The following is a 19841-nucleotide window of genomic DNA, read 5'->3' on the forward strand; positions in this document are numbered from 1 at the left end:
TTAAGTTTCTTTTTAAAAATATATTATTTTATTATTGACAGTATTACAGATGTCACCCCCCAGTTCCTTCCCACCTCTCCAGGTCTTCACCACCCTATTGTCTGTGTCCATGGGCTATGCATATGAGTGTATAAATTATTTGGTTTATCTCTCCTCGTCCCTCAGGATTACATTATAAATATGACAGAAACAGTTTTCAGCCAAAAATCCTGGAGGTAAAGAAAAATTTTAAGTCACATTTTCTTTATAAAGAATTATTAGCGAACATATTTTTCAATATTGTTAAGATATTCTGAACAATCCTGTTAATGAAAAGAAATAAATATTGAGGAAAAACATTAACATGTATTGTTGAGCTAAGATGGTAGTAGAAATCTGCCAAGGTAGCTAAGTGAGATGAAAATGGAGAAAATGAGGTCCAAAACCTGCCTATCATTTCTTTGCTGGGATCAACTCTGTATTTCTGTGCTTACAGATCCACTTCTGTTCTTGAGATTCACTTTGATGGCTGCATGAACAAAAGGTGATAACGCCTAGAACCCATCCAAGGGGAATTATAGTATAAGGTCCCATCATAAAGCTGTGACCCCCATCATTTACATAGTTGATATATGCCACCCATGATAATTTAAACACAACCTGGCCCACCTAGGGATTTTTGTTCTGAATTTAACTACCTATGAGATTTAAAAAATCCTATGCGAGAATTTACTTGAAGTTGATTTTCTTTATTCATTTTGGAAGCAAACAGAGTTTAAAGTGCCCTAGGTGATCTGTAAACATCTTTTCTGGAAGAATTAATCTTTAATGTAGGTGTTCTATAATTTTCATAGCTAAAGATCTAGAGAACAATAGTTTAAAATCAGAATATACCTAAGGGGGGAAAATAAAAGACAGAAGAAACAATAGAAAATGGATACAAATTTTGGCATTATCAGGCATAGAATATAAGATAGTTTAATGATATAAGATAGACATTCAGTTTAAATAAATAAAAAGGGAAGTTTGAAATGTAATTAACAACCAAAGATCATAGGTGATGATAAGATACTTATAAGAAATAATTGAATAGCAATCCTAGGAATAAAAACACAATAATTAAAATTTTAAATTAAAATTGAAGACTTAAGGAGCAGTTTATGTACAACTAGAACAGAAAAACAACTATCTGGAATATATCTATATATTTAGACACATAAAGAATATTCAAAGTACTAAAGAACATTATTAAAAAATAATTCAAATTATTCTGAATATAGCACAGAACTAGAAAAAATGAAAAATATTAAAAGAAAGGTAGGCGAGGATTTACTACATTTTCTGGAAAGAGAAAACAAAAATACTTGGAAAGATTCAGGAGTAGAATAGATTCTGGCCATCAGTTTCTCAGAGTTGGAGAAAATCATCAGTCCCTAGACTTTTGAAATTCAATGGATTCCAAGCAGGATAAATAAACATAATCCACATCTAGATATGTGGTACTACAACCTCAAATATTATTTTTTTAAAAACACAAAGATAAAGAACTAAAGAAAGAAAAAGATAATGTATGTGTGTGTGTTTGTGAGAGATAGAGATCTCTAAAGAAGAGCTAGTCCTTGCTAGATTGACAACAAACTTCTTCACAGTAAAAAATGGAAGCTCTGGGTCCTTAGAATAATATCATTAAAATTTTCAGAGAATATAAACTATACTTCTGTATGCAGAAGAATGATATATAAGGAAAGAATGTAAAATGGCATTTTTTAGCAAACAAAAACCAGAGAGTTTACCCCTAATGTATCCTATTTAAAGATGTAAAAATCTTAAGGAAAATTATCTCACATTGAAGATCAGAGATGCTGAAAAGTAGAGGGTGAAAGACATATTTTTTTAAAAAAAAATGATTAGTTGAAATAAGCATTGGCTGTAAAATGTTATAATCATATTGAATTTACATAACTAATATTACTGTGGCAATTTTCCAGGCATGATTTTGAGCACTTTATAAATATTCGTAAAGTTAAATCGTCCCATCAATCTTTTGAGAAATGTACTATAATTATCCATGTTAGAAAAAAGAAATGGAGAAATAGTGATGTTAATAAATGACACAGTGTCCCACAGCAAATATGCAGCAGGGCTAGGGTTTGGACAGAGCCATCTGTTTCCAGCATCTGCACTCTGGAGCCATACTTGGGATTTATCTAATTTATGGAGGCAAATAATAATAATAATTAAACTTTTGACAATAGCCACAACTGAGATAATATCTTTATATTCAAATCTATGTAATCCGTTGCAATTATATAAAGAAGCAAAGACATTACTGTTTAATTTGCATAAACTCTATAAATTTAAAACCACCACACCAGAACTGTAACATGAGCCATAATTTAATTTCTTCTTCAATATCATCAGCAATGGTTCTCAGATCGCAGAATGAAGAACAATAGGACTTGATTTTTTTTAATTAAATCAGTTTTATAATAATCCATGTAAAATCAAGCCAAGGATTTGTATAGATTCTTCAACTGATTATACACCCAGTTTCAAAAGCCATTTACTGAGTCCCTAATTATGTGCAGATATTATGCCTTGCAGAAAGTTAGACAAATCTGAAACAGGGACTCAGAACTGTTGGACATTGAAATTGAGACTCAAACATTTTTTGTTATTATACGTTTATTTCTAGTCTGCAGAGGCAAGATTTTTTAAAGGAAAGAAAAGGGGAAAAAATAGATACAGAGGCAAAGAAGCATTGAACAGACTGTCAAACTACAGCGGGAAGGCAGTGGAGGTTGCGGGGGCGGGCTGTAAGAGATCAACCGAAGGACTTGTATGCATGCATATCTGCATAACCAATGGATAAAAGACACTGGGGGGGGGGCAGGTAAAGGCATGTACTGGGGGGAAGGGGAGGCCGGAGGGAGGTCAATGGGGAAAAAAAAGAGACATATGTACTACTATTTGTAATACTTCAAACAATTAAAAAAATAAATAAATTAAAAAAAAAGAAAGTTAGACAAATCACCACCAGGCCTTTCTCACAAGCATAGAGAGAGAACTGCAATGACTGATTTTAGGGGGTCTTCGGAGTACATGATTTACCAGTGACAGGAGAAAATTTTGATCTTAGCTCTTTAGAAACCAAGACCAACCAACTCTGTGAATTTGGTTTTATACCGTGAGTTGAGTTGGTATTTAGCTTATTTCAAGACAAATTGTAGGACAGAGGATACTGTTCCTAGGGAGTTATTCCACCTTTCAATTGAAAAGTTGAGTCCCATTGTGGCACTTAAAAAACAAAGTTGGCATTCATTAATCACACAAATACTAGAAGTGAAATACTGAAGACTAATGAAGGCTTGCTTTGATTTGTGAAAAATTTTCTTAATTTATTAGTGTCTAGTTGAATTTATTAGTGCCTTTCACTTTGCTTAAAATTAAAATGGCCTCCATGGGTATGCTGGGGTTTACAACAAGCAAATAACTGACAAATGACTGGCTTCCATGACCTAGATATTTTCTTGTTTTCCTTTACCAAGATATCACTTACTATTATTTAAATTATGAAAAGATTTTCATAGATGTTCAGTCAATTTTCTTTAAACTCCATTATTACAATTATCTCTGATCTTCATTATCCAAAATGAAGATCTCCAATTTGTTGTGTGTATGTGTGTGTGTGTGTGTGTGTATGTGTGTGTGTGTTTTGTGTGTGTGGTATTACAGTGAACTACAGGAATCATAAGCCTTTATATTTTGAAGTACTCTTCACCTAGTCTATAATTTATTTACTGCTTGGCATAAGCTTTAGACCTTATAAAAGCTACCAGCTATGTTCATAAAAAAGTATGAGGTATGTTTAAGAGAAGAAAGACTCCAGCTGAAGGGACAGAACAAGTGATCCTGAAAACAAGAAGGAAAACAATAGAGAACAGGAAATATAAGTGTTGTCAGATCACAGCTGAGATAATCAGACACACCCCAATGCCAGGTTCGAGGGAAAAGGGCAGCTGTCACATGCAGACAGTATGTAGCCAGGGTAAGGGGAGGAAGATTACAAGGAGGAGGAGCAGAATGAAAAATTCTGTTCCTGAATCCCAGATATAGCTGGTGTGGAGTCTGTTGTCTAAGAAACCATAATAAAGGCTTCGCACTCCTTTGCACTCCAGTGTATTGAGTTCTTGTTATGAAATCTCTTGGTATTCAGGGGTTTCTTCCTGGGAAGCAGGCAGGATCTCTCCCGAAAGTAGGGTTTCCATGCATCAGTGACATATAGTTACAAAATCAAAAGTCCAAAGTGACAAATAGGAGTATTTTGTTGAATGCTGAGCATATGCATGGTCTCAGGGCAGGGTTAATGTATGGGGATGTATCAAGGAAAGAAATCAAGTATAAAGAACCAGAAATATTTCCTAACACATTTTCCTTTTGGACTTGCGAGTTTGTGATTCTATGATTACATTTTTATTAACCTCACCAATGCCATTAACCTTATAATGCCATTATCTGAGCACGCTTGCTCTCAAACAGAATGCTTACTGAGTTATCTTCATATAGCTAGAATCTACATTATTGTTTGGTAATGCATGTTTCAAAGGATGTCAAAACTTCACCATAAAGACTTGAAAAATTAAATCAGAGTTTGAGGTGACCTACCATTTATTAATGGATTACTTAAAGGGACTGATATTGGAGAGACTAAGAGGAAACGCACACTGTGTTTTCATTTTCCTGGGTACAAATTCTATCATCATATCAAGTTGGATCATCACAAAGCAAAGTAAATGGACTGTGTTATCTCTGCCCCCCACAGATATGCCTTCACTGAATTATGATTTAATGTTATGCCCTCAGCTTGGATAACTGGGCCAAAGCTGCCTGAGCCTGATTAGATTGTGCTTTCTCCAGGTATTAAAATAGCAGGTGGGGCATGAGGTTTATTCACATGGAGGGAAAGTGCTGAGGTTGGGTACTTAGTAGATTTATTTATTTATTTATTTATTTATTTATTTATTTATTCATACATAGGAATGCAACAGAAATCTGATCTGGATTCTGTAGACATTGAATGTGTCAGTTGTGTGTATATGTGTGAGTGTGTATGTGTCTTTAAAAATATGTGGTTAAAAGTATTGTCTCTCTTTCTTTACCCTGTGACATTTCATTATTAGTACCAATGCTAATGGCAATAATAATTAACTATTATTACGTGAACATTTTTAGAGGTCAGCAAAAATATGCTGGAGGAAGAATTTCAGCTGAATTACTCATTCACCAATATTAAAAATGAGAAAAGAGGGGGAAGGAAAAGAGGAAGTAGGGAGGAAGAATATAGAATAACAACAACAACAACAAAGAGCAATAGACATTGCTTTCATAACTGCAAGAAACAGATAGACAAACCACCACAAAGTCAAAGCAAAAAGTTGATAACCTGAAAAATTCTGATGATAGGGGATTGGAATATATCAACAGAGATATAGAGCTTGACACATCCAGGAGTGTTCTTATAGAATAGGAGCTTGCTGATTTTTGTGTAAAAGACAGATGATAATGGCATTTCTTTGAGGTTTCCTGTTAGACTATCATTTACAAACTGTGCCTCAAAATTTGGCACTCACAAGAGTCACCTGAAGCAACCTTTCTAGAAGTGCACGCCTCCTCTCTCCCATCCACCAAGAAAATCCTCATAGACACAGAAAACAGTACAGTTATTGCCAGAGGGAAAGGTGGGTGTGGGAGTAGAAGAGGATAAAGGGGCGATAAGTGTAGATAGAAGGAGACTTGCCTTGGGGTGGTGAACACACGATATAGTATACCAATGTCGTATTATATAATTGTACACCTGAAACATGTATACTTTTATTAACCAATGTAACCCCAATAAATTCAATTTAAAAAAGAGAAATAGAGCAATACAGTTAGTACCACTTTAGTAGAACCCAGTACCTGCACTTTACCGCACTCAGATCATTCTGTTGGGGAAGGCCCACGAAGTCCGATTTGAGACATGCTAATAATTTCCACTTTATATTACTTAACAAAAAATAGATGAATTTTAAAATTTCAAATAATGCTAAGAGAAAATGCAAATGCTATGCTATGTGTAAACAGGTTCAAAACACCCTTTTAGATGGTTTCTGGGGCAGCATGATGAAGTACTTCAAGGAGCAAGGTTCACAATTAAAGGGATCCAGATGTGAGCCTTGTTTATAGAATGATCTGGCTGCATAATTCTGAGTGCACCACTTACTTTCCTTGAGCCCTAGTTTTTATTTCATAAAATGGGGAGACTAATGCTCAATGTGCAATATAGTTGTGATAGTTGAAGGAGAAAAGAAATGGAAAGCACTAGGCACTGTCCTTAGCATATTATTGGTATTATTTTCTTCTGCATATTTACCCTGAGTATTCTACTTGGCATATCTCTAACTTGTAAATCACTTGACATATTTTTAATTAGGTTATGACTTACTAGAAGTATGTAAGAGAGTTATAGAATTATATTTCTTGATGGTTACTCAATGAGAACACAGGCAAATTAAATTTTAAAGTTAAAATCTGTGATGCAGTTGCAATTATTTAAAACATAACAAGCAGAAATGCTTTCTATTATCTTTTATAAAACATATGTCACAAAACTATCAAAATTAAAATAGCTATAAAATAATTGGACTTTGAAAATATTCCTGGCAGCACAGAGTTTTTAAACAGTTGGATTTTTCTGGAAGAAAACAAAATGAAATACAAAACATGGTCCTAGTGGAACTAGTCTGTTAATAGGAAAAAATAAACTTACTGTGCATGGACAGATACAAACCTAGTGATGAAGTTGTATCATATTGTGGAAATTGTGCTCCAATGGCAGTATAGGAACACACAAATAAATATGTCGCTTACATTAGGACATTATTACTACTTCAATCTACATTGACAGGACTCTACTGAGAAATTCATGGACATTGGAAGAGAAGATTCCAAACATTTTGCCGCACAAGCAAACTGTTTTTAAGGAAATATGAAGAGTTTTGTTAATTTGGCATTAAGTGTGATGTTTCATCAGAATTCTGACAACTTTTTCACTCTTTATCAGATTAATGTACCCATGAGCATGAGAGTATTAGTAGAAACTCAGGAGTTTTGTTGCACAGAATGGAAAATTTTATTGGGAGGGAAATCTTAGAATTCTATTGTTGCTTTTAGGACAAATTTAATGTAAGTTTACTTTTAAAGTCCAAACAGAGTTTGGCTTTAAGTTCTTTCCTCTTCAACAAGGATGCTCTGAAGAAAACGGAGATTATCTTCCTCTCATTCAGCCATCTCGAAGAGACTAAGAGAGTGACCTTCTCCACTAAGGGCCATCATTAGCCCATGAGGCCATCTAATGCCTGTGTGGGGATTAGAAAAAGAGGGCCCTCCTCCAAACAGTGCTTTATATGCCAGTATACAAGGCATAGCAAGGGAGGTAGAGGCTACAATTCAATCTCCTCTTTTCCCTTTGGTGTGGTGCCCTTGCACAGAGAACATCTGGATTTGCCCAGCCTGGGAACCCCTATGGAGAGTGTTACTCAACTGATGCTCTGGCGACACAGTGAACTGAATGGGTTTGGACACTGGTATTTCCTCAGGGCTTAGGGTAACCAAGGTGCATGCTGGACAAAGCAAGACTGGTATTGGACTTGACTTCTCACAAGTTTCCCATTGCATGGCTGCCAGTGCCCACAGCTGCACTGGCTGTGCATCTGGCACATTTCTGTTTTGAGACATCAAAGCTATGGATCCATTCTAACTGAAGGTCCACTTTTAAGGATAAAAATATCCAAAGCTCATTAACATAGGCAGCTTGTAGGCAGGCAGAATAGCATAGGTATATGACTAACATGTTTGATTCAATTCTCTCTCAACTATAAAACCTTTATTAGTTGAGGTCACAACTCTTTTGTGTGTTTGTCTGTGTTTAGTGCTAATTTGATGATTAATGCTGATAATTTGGGCACAAATACTCAATTATGAAGGATCTCAGTGAATTCTAGATAAATGTTTCAATATTAAGATTGAACCACATAAAAGTTCGCCATCTGTGCAGGCCAAAGACCAAAGGACTGGCTTGTGCAATAAAAAGTTGATTCAGTAAATCTGGGATATTCAAACTTTGTACATTCCAAAGAAAAGGCAAGACTTGGTGATGTTCTAGGATTTAACCTCTAAACCTTTGGAATATCTCACTTGATAAGAGTGTATTGGTAATTCTGGGTTTGCTGGGCCACTTCAGATAGTTTATCCAGTGGTCGGCAAACTGCGGCTTGCGAGCCACATGCGGCTCTTTGGCCCCTTGAGTGTGGCTCTTCCACAAAATACCATGGCCTGGGCAAGTCTATTTTGAAGAAGTGGTGTTAGAAGAAGTTTAAGTTTAAAAAATTTCGCTCTCAAAAGAAATTTTAATCGTTGTACTATTGATAATTGGCTCTGTTGACTAATGAGTTTGCCGACCACTGGTTATGCTAACAATGTAATTTATGAAGTGATCCTTGGGCCAAAGGTCTATCCATTTGGCCTCTGGAGGGGCTGGAGACAGAGTAATTAAAGTCAGAACGGTGAGTGCTCCATGCTACATGGCCAACGCCTCCCCCACCACCCCACCACACACACACAATGAAAATGCTGGAGTTCAAGACCCAGATGAGCTTCCCTGGCTGATAATACTCTGTAGATATCATTAGAGAATTAAGCTGACCGTACAACTTCACTAGGAAAGGCCAACTGGGACCTTGAGCTCCTGGACTCTGCCTTTTTATATGTGCTGATTTTAATCTGTATGTTTTTTCTATGACAAAACATAATCATCCTATATAATAAAAGGATAATATGCAAATTGGCCCTAACGGTTGGGAATGATCAGTCGCATGACATGCACTGACCACCAGGGGGCAGATGCTCAACACAGGAGCTGCCCCCTGGTGGTCAGTGCACTTCCACAGGGGGAGCACTGCTCAGCCAGAAGCCAGTTCATGGCTGGCCAGTGCAGCAGCAGTGGCAGGAGCCTCTCCCACCTCCGCAGCAGAGCTAAGGATGTCTGACTGATGGCTTAGGCCCACTCCCTGGAGGACATCCCCCGAGGGGTCCCGGACAGCTAGAGGACACAGGCTGGGCTGAGGGACCCCTTGAGTGCATGAATTTTCATGCACCGGGCCTCTAGTGAGTATATAACAGCTTACCAGTCTGTGAGCTCTAATGAGTCATTGAACCTGAGGTTGGTCTTAGGAACCCCAAACTCAGTAATAAGGGATTATTTTAATCTAACTTATAGTTGAATAAATATGTGTTCAAACAAATAAAATGCCATGTGTGCTGGACAAAAAAAGAAAGAAAACAGAAATAGTGATTGTAGCCAGTGCTGTAAAATATATAAACAAATACAGTCTGATTATTCTTGGTAGGAATACAAATATCTTTTTCTCTTTTAAAAAATTATTTATTTATCATATTTCAATATTTTATTTTTTTGGAGCAGTTTTAGGTTTACAGAAAAATAGTGGAGGTACAGAATTCCCATGTCCTGTCTGTAACCACACACACATAGTTCGTCCTATTATCAACATTCCCCCATTACCTATATTGGCACATCATAATTACTTATAGTCTATCAGTTACATTACAGTTCACTCTTGGACATTAGACGGTTTTGGAAAAATGTATAATGACATGTATTCGTCATTGTAGTGATATATAGAATTTCCACCGTCCTCAAAAATGCTCTGTGCTCCACCTCTTCATTTTTCTCATCTAAACCTCTGGCCTTTTCACTGTCTCCATAGTTTTGTCTTTGCCAGAAGGCTATATAGTTAGAATTATATAATTTTTAGCCCTTTCAGATTGGCTTTTTTCACTTAGTAATATGCTTTAAGATTTCACCATATTTTATCATGGGATGATAGATGTTTTTTTTTTTTCCCCCTTTTCTTTTTAGTGTTGAGATTGGATGAGAGGATTTTATATAAACATTATAGCTTTAATTTTCTGGGATTCTCTAATCTTCACTACTGGGAGAATACATGACTTCTGCACTTAAAGTCTGTGCAACTAGCTGATCAAAGTGGCACTCCACATTCAGGAGGAGACCATAATTCTCCCCTAAGGAGATGGGTCCTAAGTCAGGGGCAGAATAGTATGGTTTCTCTAGAGACCAAAGCTATATAAGCTGTTTGTAAATGTAAAACTAGGTTCTCTCTGCTGCCAACTTTTCTGCCAAGTGAACCATGTGACAGGTCTTCAGAGAGAGACAATAATAAGGCAAATGACTAGAGAACAGCAGACATGGAAGTTGGCAAAATAGTGCCATTCAATCCCTTGTTCGAGTGCTTCCCAAGGCTTAGTTATACTGTTGTGCTGGTGGTCTGTGAGACACTGCATTGCTTGCATAATTCATCTCACTTTTTTTGCAGAAACTACTCCAATTTTGAATTTTGTGACATGTAACAGAAATAATATTATCTAATGTATATCTTCTCTTTCCTTTCCTTTTCCCTGTCTGGGCTCTAGGCACCTTTCATATTGATTCAAGTCACTTGTCTAAAATAACAGAGTAATATGTTAATTTATGTCAAAATACTGATGACAATATAGTACACATTTCAGGAGCATCTGTTATTTGTAAGTGAGATGATTTTTTTAAATCAAAGAAATACACTTCTTTTTTTAAAAATATGTTTTTATTGATTTCAGAGAGAGGGATGGAGAGAGAGAGAGAAAGAGAGAGAGAGAAACATTAATGAAGAGAGAGAATCATTGCTCAGCTGCCTCCTGCACAACCTCTACTGGGGATCAAGCCCATAACCTGGGTATGCACTCTGACTGGAATCCAGGTTTATGAGTCAATGCTCAACCACTGAGCCATGCTGGTGGGCAGGATTACACTTCTAATGGGATAATTTTAGGTACTGTTCCACCTGGGACAGGACTTTACACTGGGGTGGGGAGAGAGGTTTAGTCTTTCACTGAAACTGTGTAAATGCCTGATTTTGTGACCATGTGCAAGGCTAAAGTTGAGGGGTTGGCCAAGTGAGACTGAAGATTGATCATTCTCCGTAAGAGTTGTTTGGATTGGTCTTACCATTGCTCCAGCAACTTTGTTATTTCTATAGGGAAACAAGCAGGCATTCTATATTTGAATGCTTTTGTATTGGGAAACACAATGATCAAAATCTTAACCAGCATTGAGATGATAGCTGCATTTCTTTAAATTGATCTCATTAAAATAAAATTATACTGATAGCCTTTATATTCCATTTAAGAGTTTCTATAATTAAATTTTTGTTCTCATTTAAAACACTCATAATTCACTAGGAGATAACATTGCCTAGACAAATATTACAAAAATGTAAACAAATTTCCACTAGAATAACCACACAATAGAAAAGAAATTGCCTTTATTATTTTTTGTACTGATAAGTAGTTAATAATATGATCTAATTAGCTAATTTAAAGCTATTACATATAATAGATGACACAAATACTATAGATCAAATAAAAGAATATTTTTACACATTATAAATTATTTAGGGCTATTGAATATAATTTTAAATTTGACTATATTATAAAATTGATGTCACTAGAAAATATATTTGGGTAATGGACCTTACCTAATGTATGTGTCTGGGTATATGTATATATCTATGTTTAAACCTATAATTTATATATGTGATGTTTACATTATATATTGCATATTGTATATAAAATGATGTACATAGGCATCATTATTACAGACACATACAATCACACTTTAGCTCTGGTAGCCAGAAGCCTACATTTGCTATGAAAGAAAAACTTATCTGGGCCTCGATTTCCTCATTTCTATAAAGTCAATATATCAAACCATTTGTGACAAAGGTTAAATTGAGTCAGAAATACAAAGTGTCTCAATAGACATTATTTTTCTTCATTATACATTGTTACTTTCAGTGATACAAAGCTACTTTTAAATATTTTTTATGCCTTGCACTATAATTTTGCTCATACTATCTAAAATAGAGAATTAAAGCTACTATAGTGGCAATCGAGGTAAGATGTGTGATGTATATCATAACTTATATATACAGTTTATCCAGTCAAGTCTTATCTCATGTAATCAAATAGCTACTAAATCAAGTGTTCTGGATTAAGATCTTTGCTAGAGCTCTTGATAACAGAAAAGTAGGAGGAACAACCAGAAACCAATTTATAAGAATGTTATTATGTGTGAGTACAGTGGTTTGTCTAGTGCTCCTTGGTGCTTAGCAGTCAGTGGAGGCCATAAAAAGAGTTCTTGATTCTTTAAACTTATTTTCTTGGAATTAAAAATGTGTTTCATTTTCTAGACTGACTTAATCCCAGGAAAGTACTGTTATCAAACATTTACACATAATATAAATTTCATTGGATATGAATATGTAGTTGATCTATACCCAGGGGTTTTGCACATGAATTTATCTTGCAAACCGTACAACAAAAAAGCATTTTTCCACTGAGTAAATGTCAAGTGTCAGTGAGCTGTTGGTGAGATATTTGAGAGGACGATGCTTTTTTTCATAGTACTTATTAAGTCAATCCCTGGAAGTTATCACTTTGCAAAATCATACTGCTAATACATAAAAACATACTTTTTCAGAACACTTCTTTTTCAAAGTCTGATTGCAAGAAAAATGGTCATCAAGATACAGGTGATAACTATTTACTAGTTTGTTATGTATGTTAAAATATTAGCTTCAAATATTTTTGGAACTCTATGCTTCCCATCTCAAGTTCTGTGTATAACATGGGACTTGATACATCTCTTGTCCTTCAGTCTAGTACCCATGTCATGGTTAAATTTGAATTTTGGGGAAATTTAATCATTTGGGTTAAACATATGTCAACATAAATACCTAGGGCAAAATATAATCATTAATGGCTTACAGTCATCCTATAGTGATGGTATGATCCTCCTGACTTTTAGGACCTTAATCCTCTGGAACATTTTCACTATGTCAGAAGCAATTGTAAAAAAGCATTAAGGGCTGGTGCATTTTACTCTGTAGAATGTTTGGAAATGTACTTAGAGACTCCAGTGGTGTTTGAAAATTAAGAATTAAGTGTAGAAGAATTACTAATAAATAAGCTTACTAAAAAAATTGGAACATAGGTAATACTGCTAGACATAGACATGCTGACATAAAAGGAAGGGACAGAACAGTCTATAAAAATGTTAGAAAAACTCCAAATGCTTAGCCATCTGACAACTTTTAATTTAGAGAATAATTTAATTTTTAATTGGAAATTAATTTTTCATTGTAAAACAGATGTCCCCAGACCTCACAAATCCTGATGTTATAAATGGTTCATAAACATCTAGATCTGGATTTCACTATCTTAATACCCAGTCTCCCCCTACACACACACACACACACACACACACACCCCTGTGAAACATTCTCATGACTTTCCTCATTTAGGATATTTCCAGGTACTCCAAGTAAGGTGTTTCCATTTGGTTTGATGTTCCTCCTTAGGCCACTGCTCACACGACTGTTCTCTTTTCTAGGTCCCCATTTACTGCTCCTTTTCAGCGTCTAGGAGCACCATGTTCTATAGTGATCCACTTCTCAATGCTCATCTCAGTCTGTTTCTCACCCTACTGCTGCTTTTCCATAGACCACAGATCAAGTCAGCCACTGGTCATGCCACCCTATGCACTCTACGTACTGCCACTCCACAGACCATTGGGTCCTTACACCCCATTGCTTCCATTCTTCCCCAGATTACTGCTGTACATCTTTCTTCCCCTCAGTGGGTAAAGAAAGGAAATGCCCTTGTCTGTGGTCTCTTATAGGAAACCCAAGCCGTGTCATCTGGGTTCTGAGTTATGTCACAGACCACTCTTCTAATTTGTGCATACTGCTTTCTTCCTCAGAGATCACTGAAAACCATCATCCTGTAAATGAGATCTAATTCACTCCCCTCAAGCCCTCCGTATATTGCTCAGTTTGGCTCATCATGCCTGACTCCCAATTTTATAATAGTTCTTTGGGCACAGAGAGTAAAACAATCTTCCTGGCTCTGCAATGTGATTTTTATTTTTGGCCTCGTTATCACCAACCAGCTGAAGTTTATTAAGCATTCGTGGGTACTACCGAGACTTATGCATTGATAATTAATGAGGTATTCCCTACTCAAGATAGTTTCCAAACAAAATAAGGTATTTATTATGTTTGGTGTTAGGAAGGAAGTGTACATAAACTAATATTTCATATATCCAAATCTCAGTTTCGGCTCCCAGTCCACCATCCATTTACTTAATTAATGAATTCCAGTATACATGCAGAGCGGTACCAGAATTGTTAACCCATACTCCTGTGGATTATTATCTCAAATACATTGCCTATATATAGTTCCTTCTGTCTTTAGTCTTGCAGACTCCACTCATTTCCAAAGTTAGTTAGGTCAGCACCTCCCGCCCCATTCAGTGAGATAGTTTTAAATATTTGTAAAACTTTTAGATTATTTTGTCATATTCTACATTCTATTCTGGGATCTGCAAACTTCTAAATCACTTTTTAAAAACATGCGTGCCTTAGATATAGTCTTTGTGCTCTGTAAAGTTCTGTGGATTTTGACAAATATTTAATATCTTGTGTTCATCATTATCTTGTGTTCAGTATCCTAGAGAGTAGTTTCATTGCCTTAAACAATCCCCTTTGTTTCACTTATTCAATCACTTATCCCTTTTGTCTACTGAGCCCCTGGCAATCACTGGTAGGGTTACTGTCTAGCTTTGCACCTTTCTGAAGTCATATAATTAGAATTGTATAGTATGCAGGGTTTTAAGATTGGCTTCTTTCACATAGCAACATGCATTTAAGCCTATTCATATCCATTCATAATGTAAGAGTTCATTTCTTTTTCATTGCCTAATAATACTCCATGGTATATATGTCCCACAGTTTATCTATTTGCTTAAAGAATATCTTATTTGTTTCCTGTTTTGAGTGATTATGAAACCACCATTATAAACATTAATGTGTAGCTCTTTTAAGCAGTCATACATTTCCAATTCAGTTGGGTAAATTCCTAGTAGTGCGATTGCTGGGTTACATGGTAAGATTATATTTACTTTTATATGAAATTTCCAAATGGTCTTCTAAAGTGGTTGAGTCCTATTACATTCCCATCAATATTAATGAGAATCCCTATTGATCTGTGTTTTTGCCAGCAATTGGAATTGTCAGGATTTTTTAATGTTTTTCATTCTAATAAGTATGTAGTGGCAACACATAGTTGTTTTAATTTGCAAGGTGTTGATATATGATGTTGAATATCTTTTCATATGCTTAATCTTCCTCACTATATCATTAACTCATTTTATTTAAAAAAATAGTAAAGACTGATATTTTCTGTTACATTCGTTGAGAAATGCGGCCCTAGTTAATTATGAAAATTTAGAAATATTCTTAGGATACTTTCTTTTTTAAAATATACTTTTATTGATTTCAGGGAGGAAGGGAGAGTGAGAGAGAGATAGCAACATCAATGATGACAGAGAATCATTGATCGGCTGCCTTCTGCATACTGCCTACTGCAGATTGAGCCTGCAACCTGGGCATGTGCCCTTGACTGGAATCGAACCTGGGACCCTTTAGTCTGTAGGCTGATGCTCTATCCACTGAGCCAAACCAGCTAGGACAGTATATCTCCTTATTAAATTGGGAGGTAAAATAATGCTTCAAACAACAGTTGACAAACGATTGAAACAAAAATATTTCAGTGACTATTTTTTGTGATTTTCTTTAATTTTGTTGATGATGTTTAGTAGTAGATCTTTTAAAATAATATTTTGGGAGTAAAAATCTTATAATCGTGTCATATAGGTAAGACATAATATATATACTAGAAGCCTGGTGCAAGAGGGTGTGTGTCCCTCAGCCCAGCCTGCACCCTCTCCAATCTGGGACCCCTCGAGGGATGTCCGACTGACCATTTAGGCCTGATCCCAGTAAGATCGGGCTTAAACGGGCAGTCGGGCATCCCTCTCACAATCCAGGATTGCTGGCTCCCAACTGCTCGCCTGCCTGCCTTCATGATTGCTCCTAACTGCTTCTGCCTGCCAGCCTGATCACCCCCTAACCACTCCCCTGCCAGCCTGATCAATGCCTAAATGCTCCCCTGCCAGCCCTATTGCCCCTAAGTGCCCTCCCCTGCCGGCCTGGTCCCCCCCAAATTCCCTCCCCTGCAGGCCTGGTCCCCCACAATTACCCTCCCCTGCCAACCCAATCACCCCTAACTGCCCTCCCCTGCCAGCCTCATCACCCCTAACTGCTCTCCCCTGCTGGCCTGGGTCCCCCACAACTGCCCTTCCCTGCAGGCCCGGTCACCCCCAACTTCCCTCCTCTGCCAGCTTGGTCACCCCTAACTGCCCTTCCCTGCAGGCTGATCGCCCCCAACTGCCCTGCCTTACAGGCCTGCCCCCCCCCCCAACTGCTCTCCCTTGCAGGCCTGGTCGCCCCCAACTTCCCTCCTCTGCCAGCCTGGTCACCCCTAACTGCCTTCCCCTGCTGGCCTAATTGCCCACAGCTGCCCTCCCTTGCAGGCCTGGTCCCTCCCAACTGCCCTCCCCTGCTGGCCTAATCGCCCACAACTGCCTTTCCTTGCATCCTGGTCCCTCCCAACTGCCCTCCCCTGCTGGCCATCTTGTGTCCACATGGGGGCAGCCATCTTTGACCACATGGGGGCAGCCATCTTATGTGTTGGAGTGACAATTTTCATATTACTCTTTTATTAGATAGGATGGCTAAGCAACTGACAGACCATCTGACTGGAAGCTATGACATGCAATGACCACCAGTTGGTAGATGTTCCAACCAGTAGCTATGATGTGCACTGACCACTAGGGGGCAGATGTTCAAAGCAGGAGCTGTCCAGCTGTGGTACTTGGCACTGGAGGTTCTTGAGTTCTCACCTCTCGCAACCCGGGACTCCTCAGGGGATGTCAGAGAGCTGGTTTTGGCCCAATCCCCGCAGGCCAGGCTGAGGGACCCCACCTGCCAGAGGGAACCCGCTCACTCAGCAGATACCCTTCGTGCTGCAGCGCCGACCCAGGTGCATCTGGCCTGAGAGGGACCGAGGGAGGTTGGCACCAGGGCGTGTCTGGCCCCGCTCACCCAGTCTGGCCCTACTGGCCACCTTCTAATTAATTTCCTTTCAATGTGCATGAATCCATGCACTGGGTCACTAGTGTATGTGTGTGTGTGTGTATATATATATATATATATATATATATATATATACTATATATATATATGTTTATATATATATAGCATATATATATATATGAGATAACTTATCATGAGCATGTATACATATTTTACTTTTGTAGTCTTAAAATAAAACTATAATGTTTTTCAGATTTTTACTAGCTGTTATAAATATTCTTATTTTTAAGTCGAAGCCCTTGTGCTTATACCTATTTGTATATATAATGTAAGATAACATATGTACTATATGGTTAAATTTAAAATGATGATTGCATATAAATACTAAGTAGCTAAAATACTTTAACTTGCAAAAATAATTTAATAATTTCATTAAAATATTTGTGTATGAGTGAGTTTTTAAATTTATTGAACAATGAATAATGATGCTGTGAGAATCACTGAGGAAGGCAGAAATGTAAGCAAGTGCTGTAATACAGTGAAATAAGTGTTGTAAGAATTTTTTAAAAGTCAGAGGGACCACAGTATAATGAGTAAGAAAAAGGAGACTGGCTAAAACAAGTGAAGGGAGTTTCATGTTATGTTTGGTTTTAATTCTATAAAAATAAACAATGAGACAAGTCCCCTGCTAAGAAATGAAACCTGTGCATTTCTCAAATATTGCTGAAATGCTAGAGTACCATCTCTTATTGACAGTCATTAATGACTCTAATAAGTAGGAGACCTTAGTTCAAACTAACTTATTATTCCAAATGACAGAAGTGTAAGCATGACTAATTAATGAATTTGCTAATATTTTTCCTATTTATGAAAACGCTGCTGAGTTAGAACTAATTACCTGCATGCTTACCTCAGAAAATATACCCATATCTCTAAAGCCAGCTATTTTATGTCATAGTTAATATAATGATGGCTGTTATGTTTATTTTAAACCTCAAAAAACACATACTAGTTCAAAATAATGGGATAAATCATATTAATTAAAAATTATACTATGCTGAAGGCTTTTATTAATCATATTTGAAATCAGGATTTCAAGATTTCTTCTAATTTTTATGTACCTGATACAATCCTTCAGAGAATGAAGCACAATATGAGAAATAGATGAGTTGTCACAACTTTACACAAAACCCAAGTCTAGACCCAGGCATTCTGTTATATTGGCAGCCTTTAAGGCTGGTGAGATTTTTGTTCCATAACACTTTTTAAAAATAAATATTTTATTTATTTCAGAGAGGAAGGGAGAGAGAGATAGAAACATCAGTGATGAGAGAGAATCATTGATTGGCTGCCTCCTGCATGCCCCCTCCCTGGCATGTGCCCTGACCTGGAATCGAACCATGACTTTCTGGTTCATAGGTCAATGTCAACTACTGAGCAATATTGGCTGGACCATAACACTTTATTTTTTAATTTGTTTTTAATAGGAAACTAGAACATTATCAAATTGCTTCAGTTCACCACTTCAAATAATAGGATTGATATCAACAAAATCAGCAGCAGCAACAACAAAAAAACAAATAGGTATTATGAAGAGGTAAATAGTATTGCAGTTCAGTATAATAATACAAATAAAACATTTTCAGCTTCTTTTATATCTTTGTTTTCTATTCTCTTTCTTTCCTAGGAAGTCACCACCACTATCATCATCATCATCATCATTGTGGTCACAACTCCCTATTCTGGGTACATACTCCCTCTACATCATCTCTATCACTCCAATAACTTGTTATGAAGATGGTATTATTTTTACTTACAAAAGAGGAAACTTCAGTGTAGTGAACAGAGGTTAAATAAGTTGCCCATATTTACATAGCTGGTAAGAGGAAGAATCAGAATTTTAACCTAGGTGTTGATATCACAGCACCTGCTCTCTCATGCTATCCACATTATACCACAACACACAAATATGGTTTTGAGTCATCCTACATAATAAAAGGATAACATGCAAATCGACTGAACAGTAGAATGACCTGTCAATACAATACGCACTGACCAGCAGGAGGCAGACGCTTAAAGCAGGAGCTTCCCCCTGGTGGCCAGTGGGCTTCCACAGGGGAAGCGCTGCTCAGCCAGAAGCCGGGCTCACAGCTGGTGAGTACAGCAGTGGTGGCGGGAACCTCTCCCGCCTCCATGGCAGTGCTAAGGATGTCTGACTGCTGGCTTGGGCTGGCTCCCCATGGGACATGCCCCAAGGGCTTCCAGACTGTGAGAGGGCTCAGGCCAGGCTAAGGGACCCCTCCCACCGAGTGCACAGATTTCGTGCACCAGGCCTCTAGTAACGTTATAAAAGAGTTTCCATATTCCCTAGCCCAATCTTCTTTTTATTTCATAGACATGGAAGCTGCGAAGGTCAACTCCTTGCTCAGTGTTGTATAGCTGATTTATGAGAACCTCTGCTTGGGAGGTCACTCTTATGAATACAAAATGGTCAGATTACTTCCTTTTGAAAACCAGTAAGGGTGCAATTATAAAGAAAGGCTATGAAGCATAAAAATATCTCTACCAGTGTATATCTTTATAGCTTTTGACCTTAGCTTGATCTTGGCTCAAGTTTATCTATATTAAAGGAAGATTTGGTGAATTTTCAAGTATCTAATTCAGGTCTATTCTCAGTTTGTCCACTCTGATTTG

This window comes from Plecotus auritus (genome assembly GCF_963455305.1).
Source record: "Plecotus auritus genome assembly, chromosome: 2".
NCBI lineage: Eukaryota > Metazoa > Chordata > Mammalia > Chiroptera > Vespertilionidae > Plecotus > Plecotus auritus.